The 6346-nt window shown below is 37.0% G+C and overlaps 1 protein-coding gene across 3 annotated transcripts in view; it reads left to right on the forward strand.

Moving 5' to 3' along the window:
* Positions 1-6346, forward strand: part of LOC105537894 (interferon alpha-17) — a 16629-nt gene that overhangs the window by 785 nt on the left and 9498 nt on the right. The window lies entirely within an intron of this gene.

A 6346-nucleotide genomic window follows, 5' to 3' on the forward strand; every position in this document is an offset into this window, starting at 1 on the left:
TTTTTCTTGAGACAGTCTCGCTCTGTCGCCCAGGCTGGAGTGCAGTGTCATCTATTTATTTAAATATTTATTTATTTAACTATTTTTAAGATTTAATTTATTTGTATGTAATATAATGTGTACCTTTACATTGTGGTTAATGTAATAACATATGTTCTTCATATTCTAAGCCAGTATATTATTTTCCTTTTTCATTAAATTCTTACTATACAAAATTTCTTGTGTTTTTTATTCTTTTTTTTTTTTTTTATCATACTCTAAGTTCTAGGGTACATGTGCACAATGTGCAGGTTTGTTACATATGTATACATATGCCGTGTTGGTGTGCTGCACCCATTAACTCGTCATTTACATTAGGTATATCTCCTAATGCTATCCCTTTCCCCTCCCCACTACCCCACAACAGGCCCCGGTGTGTGATGTTCCCCTTCCTGTGTCCAAGTGATCTCATTGTTCATTTCCCGCCTACGAGTGAGAACATGCAGTGTTTGGTTTTCTGTTCTTGCAGTAGTTTGCTAAAAATATAGAACGCTTCACAAATTTGCATGTCATCCTTGCGCAGGGGCCATGCTAATCTTCTCTGTATGGTTCCAATTTTAGTATATGTGCTGCAGGAGTGAGCACTGTTTGTTTATTCTTTAAGATTAAATGCCAAGCCTGACTGCACAACCTGAGTTAAAAATAGATGATTTAGTTAAGTTACCTATCATAATTTTATTCAAATATGGAAAAATACATTTTTTTATACCCGGTTATATGTTGCCTTCAAAATATAAACGGGAACATAAAAAATACAGCTCCTGTTCTCTTGTATCTTTGATTTTATCCAGAAAGAAATCTAAAAACAATAATAATGTTGAATTAATATCAGTTATGCTAACTGCTGTAATGTGAGGAAGTAAAAAAAACACAATGAATTATGCATAGCAGAAGGTAAATTGAGACATGTCTGGAATTAAAAGCAGAGATATTCTCTGTAAACTGACTTTCAAACATGTAATTGAAAATGTACACTGCCAGTCAGATATATGAGTTTGCAGTTTCCAAGGAATACCATATCTAGAAGTTCCTAACTGGCAATGGAAAGGCCAAAAATGAAGGCTGTCATGTGGGGAGCAAGTGGGGAGAGAAAAAAAAAGACTTAAACTGGTTTCTGAGGACCTTCCAACATTAAAGTGGGGAAACAGAAGAGACACAAAGAAAACAGAGGTGGAATACCTTAATATCAGAAGGAGAAGAGGGAGTGGTGATAAAAGCGTATTTAAAAAATAAATGTGCTTAGAAGGAGAATCAACAGACTTACGGAAAATATGAATTAAAACTGAGCACTACAGCAAAAAAATAGATGACAGTGCAGAGCTTACTGAGAGCTGGATTGATAGAATTACTCAGCAGAAGTCATACTGGGGTAGGTAAAAGAGTGAATCCGAAAAGAAAAATAAAGGTAACACATATAGAAAATTGTGAGAGATCTGCCTTTGCAATGGAGGGAAGTAATAAGGTTGGAATCCCAAAACATGTGGATTATCTTTTATCCGCATAGTGTTTCCTTTTTGAAAATATATGTTACTGGCTAAATTTCATGAATGTGATGCATTGGCAAATCATATTAATACATTTAATTTTTATATATTTAAAGCACAAAATATAAAATTATTAACAATAGTAATTGATCATTATTTTGATTAATACTCTGGAAAATGTCAGTAAAACTAACACATTTCTTTCATAAAATAAAATCGGAAACTGGAAAAGAGATTCTCTTTCTCAGTACTGTAGGAATGGGGAAAGGATTCCCTATTTTAAAAATGGTGCTGGGAAAACTGGTTTCCATATGCAGAAAACTGAAAATGGACCCCTTCCTTACACCTAATACAAAAATTAACTCAAGATGGATTAAAGACGTAAATGTAAAACCCAAAACGACAAAAACCCTAGAAGAAAACATAGGCAATAGCATTCAGGACATAGGCATGGGCAACGATTTTATGATGAAATCACCAAAACCAACTGCAACAAAAGCTAAAATTGACAGATGGCATGTAATTAAAGAGCTTCTGCACAGCAAAAGACTATGAATCATCAGAGAGAACAGGCAACCTACAGAATGTGAGAAAATTTTTGCAGTCTACCCATCTGACAAAGGTCTAATATCCAGAATGTACAAAGAACTTAAACAAATTTACAAAAAGAAAAGCCCCATCAAAAAGCTGTCAAAGGACATGAACAGACACTTCTCAAAAGAAGACATTTATGCAGCCAATAAACATGAAAAAAGCTGAACATCACTGATCATTAGAGAAATGCAAATCAAAACCACAATGAGATACCATCTCATGCCACTCAGAATGGCAATTACTAAAAATTCAGGAAATAACAGATGCTGGTGAAGCTGTGGAGAATTAGGAAAGCTTTCACACTGTTGGTAGGAATGTAAATTACTTCAACCATTGTGGAAGGCAGTGTGGCGATTCATCAAGGATCTAGAACCTAGAAACACCATTTGACCCAGCAATCCCATTGCTGAGTATATACCCAAAGGAACATAAGTCATTCTATTATAAAATCATGCACGTGTATGTTTATTGCAGCACTATTCACAATAGCAAAGACAAGAAACCAACCCAAATGCCCGTCAATGACAGACAGGATTAAAAAAGACTGTGCTTAAAACCTAGGTGACGACTTCATAGGTGCAGCAAACCACCATGGCACACATATACCTATGTAACAAATCTGCACGTTCTGCACATGTATCCCAGAACTTAAAGCAAAAATAAATAAATAAATAAATAAAGAATGAAAGAAAGGAAGTTGGTCAAAATCAGGTGAAAATACAACATGAACCAAGGAATTTAAGAGAGCAGGAGATGGTTGTGTATAATTGAGGAAAAGAGAAGATTAATAATTATTTAGGAAATCCCAATACAAAATTTGCACATCAGGTATAAATAACAATAAATTATTTTACATTGAAATTCCATTCTGCTTGCATATATTTTTTTAGGCAGCCTAAAAAAAACACAAAAAACAAAAAACAAAACAGAATTCTGTCATAAATTCTGGAGGGGCTGAAAAATTGTCTCACCTCATTTCAAAGTCCTATTTACATTCAGTCAGGAAATGGTGGCTTGTAGAAATACCTGACAGAGGAGCGGCATCTAGATTGAAGTGCAGAATACACATGTTGATGGTTAACTGATTCTGGCACCTGGCACATTCGTTTCCTGGCTCTCGGAATTCCAGAGCACACTCCCGTATGAAGGTAGTCTCCTAAACTTAAGTAAAATATACATCTTTTATGTATAGTTAAAACCATACATACATTTATGTTGGTTCTGGTGGCTAACACACTTTCCCCTTTCCTCCCTGCTTTTCTGTATTCCATTTTCACTCCCATATCACATTAGTTTCCTTCCTCTTCCTCTAGAAATCGGCACTGTGCTCTCTTCTTCACTCATCATTAGTCTGCACTGCCGCTTCATACCGCTGTCTTCAGTTCTCTTGTGGGTTTATCCATTACTTTCCCCAAGTTGTTTGCTTTCTCCCTGTCTCTTTTAAGGATGGAAGTGATTCCTAGATTTGGCCTCTTTATATAATCCCCTATTCCTTGGAGGTTTTGTTTATTGCTCTTCATTCTTTTTTCTTCACTTTTGTCTGACTGTTTTATTTCAGGGAGCCTGTCTTCAAGTCCTGAGATTCTATCATCAGCTTGGTCTATTCTGCTGTTAATACTTGTGATTGCACTGTGAAATTCTTGCAGTGTGTTTTTCAGATCTATTAGGTCCATTGGGTTCTTTTTCATATTGACTGTTTCTCAGCTCCTGTATCCTTTGTGATTCTTAGTTTCCTTGGTTTAGGTTTTACTGTTTTCCTGAATCTCAATGAAATTCCCTTCTATCCATATTCTGAATTATATTTCTGTCATTGTAGCTAACTCATTTTGGTTAGGAACCCTTGTTGGAGAACTAGTTGTGATTATTTGGAGGACATGAGAAACTCTATTTGAGTTACTGTAGTTCTTGCGTTGGTTCTTTCTCATCTCTGCATATGGGAGGGTAGCTTGAGTTCATTCAATAAGTAGACTTCTTTTCTGGATGTTTTCACAGGGCTGCAGCTTTGTGCAGGGCCTTTATTTGTAGCTGACTTGTCTTTGGTTTAATGAGGGTATGTTAGTGAGATTTCTTAATGTTGAAGCTTTGGGCATGATCTAGTAGGTGACTCTGAGGTGTGGTGGTCAGTTGTCAGGCTCTTGCTCAGTCATGTGGCTCCCCTATATTTCCTCATGGTTGCAGCCGTGCTCCTGCTCAATGCTATGAAAATGTGGGCTCCTCTCCCATTTGAGTGCTGACTGTAGCTTGTATCTTGTCACTCCCGGGCTGCCCACAACAGCTCTGGGGTTGTATCAGGGTTAATGTTTTCTCCCCAGCTTGGAGGCATCAAAGGATGAGACCTTAATAGTAGTTGTAACTGAGGGTCTTTTGCTTGTCTCCTGGGGGCTGCACCCCAGAGATGCAGGCCAGCAATCACTCAGTGCAATCTGCCTGGAATGGGGGTGTCTGTGCTGTGGGCCCAAGCCAGTGGTGGAAAAATGATGTCACAAGTATTTACAGTGATAAAAAAATGATGTCACAAGTATTTACAGTTCACATACACATTCTGGGGATTTGATACAGGGAAGGAAAGCTGTAGGATTATCTGGGGGACAGAGGCTATTATTCTCTACTTTTGGGAATAGTAAATTGTCTGATTCCTATAAACTGTGTGAATTGGAGAGTTTGAATTTAGATATGTGAATCTGTATTTGACACCAGGCTGGTTGTTTTCAATTATAACAAAGTAGAGGGCAGATCAGAGATGAAGTCATAAATGGTTAATATAGTGCTGGGCAGAGGATGATATTGTGCTGCTTTTGCAATTGGGATCCCCAGATCTACATGCACCTTAAAAAAACTAGAATCCCAGTAGTTTTAGCAGTAAACTAAATGGGCATTATTGACTCTCAATAAGAGCTGAATGGAAACTTTTGTCATTGTTTATTATAATCCCAGCAAATATGGCCATGATGAAGCAAAATAGCTTCATTCTTGAACACTTCCTAGTAGAAGAGAACATGAGAAACTAGTAAAAACTCCACTTACTAAATAACTGATTTGCTGAAGCAAACTTCATTCCATTTAAGGACTCAGTATCTATAGGGCCAAGACAAACTAACTTCTTATGCAAAATAAAAAGTTAGAGTTAGAGTTCAGGACCACCCTGAAAGTTAATTCTTTACATGATAATATTCAATATTTGTAAATTTATGATTTTAGAGCAAAGATGGTCTTTTTTATTCGATAAGAATTGACTTGGATAAGAACTGAAAACCTTTGAAAAATGACAATGATTTAATTGATAATATTTTCTAAGTCACATACGTTTATTGGAGTGATACTTCTTCGAAAGGTACAAAAATTAGTTCTCGTAGTATAAACAAATCTGATATATTACAATAGTTTGTGACTCTCCAACAAGTCTATCCAACAAAATTTGATTGCTTAATATACATCTTTCTCATTGGGTTTTGTTGTGTATCACATGAGAAGCATTGATATTGAGTTCAGGAAGATACACAAAATATGTGCAAGATCAGTGTCACAAACCTAGGGCAAATAGATGACTGTGATTGGAGGACTTTCTGTCCATTTTTTGCTGGATCTTAAAGTCTTATCACAATTTGTAGCTTTAGCCTGCATAACTTTGGGCTGCCATTGACTATCTGATGGTTATTACTTATGTTTCATCCTCAGTTTTTCAGGGTGTTTTGTAGACTTTGAGAATTAAATGCAAATAGCTTCTATTATATGATTTATTTCTACTAAAGTTAGTCAACACATCAATATATATGTTAAGTACTGAAAAGAAAAAAGTATTGGCAATAACTGGATGAACACTGCAGCTAGTGAAGTTTACAAATTATTTTCTCACATAAAGGAAAATTCAAAGCTTCATACACTATGAGAAATTTTTAAAAAATTATTCACATTTGTGGGGGGTGGAGCAAGATGGCCGAATAGGAACAGCTCCAGTCTCCAGCTTCCGGCGCCAGCGACACAGAAGACCGGTGATTTCTGCATTTTCAACTGAGGTACTGGGTTCATCTCACTAGGGAGTGCTGGACAATCGGTGCTGGTCAGCTGCTGCAGCCCAACCAGACCAGCGAGAGCCGAAGCAGGGCAAGGCATCGCCTCACCTGGGAAGCAAGGGGAAAGGGAATCCCTTTTCCTAGCCAGGGGAACTGAGACACACAACACCTGGAAAATCGGGTAACTCCCACCCCAATACTGCACTTTACCAAGGGTCT

Source organism: Mandrillus leucophaeus, unplaced genomic scaffold (assembly GCF_000951045.1).
Source record: "Mandrillus leucophaeus isolate KB7577 unplaced genomic scaffold, Mleu.le_1.0 Scaffold1802, whole genome shotgun sequence".
In the NCBI taxonomy this organism is placed as follows: Eukaryota; Metazoa; Chordata; class Mammalia; order Primates; family Cercopithecidae; genus Mandrillus; species Mandrillus leucophaeus.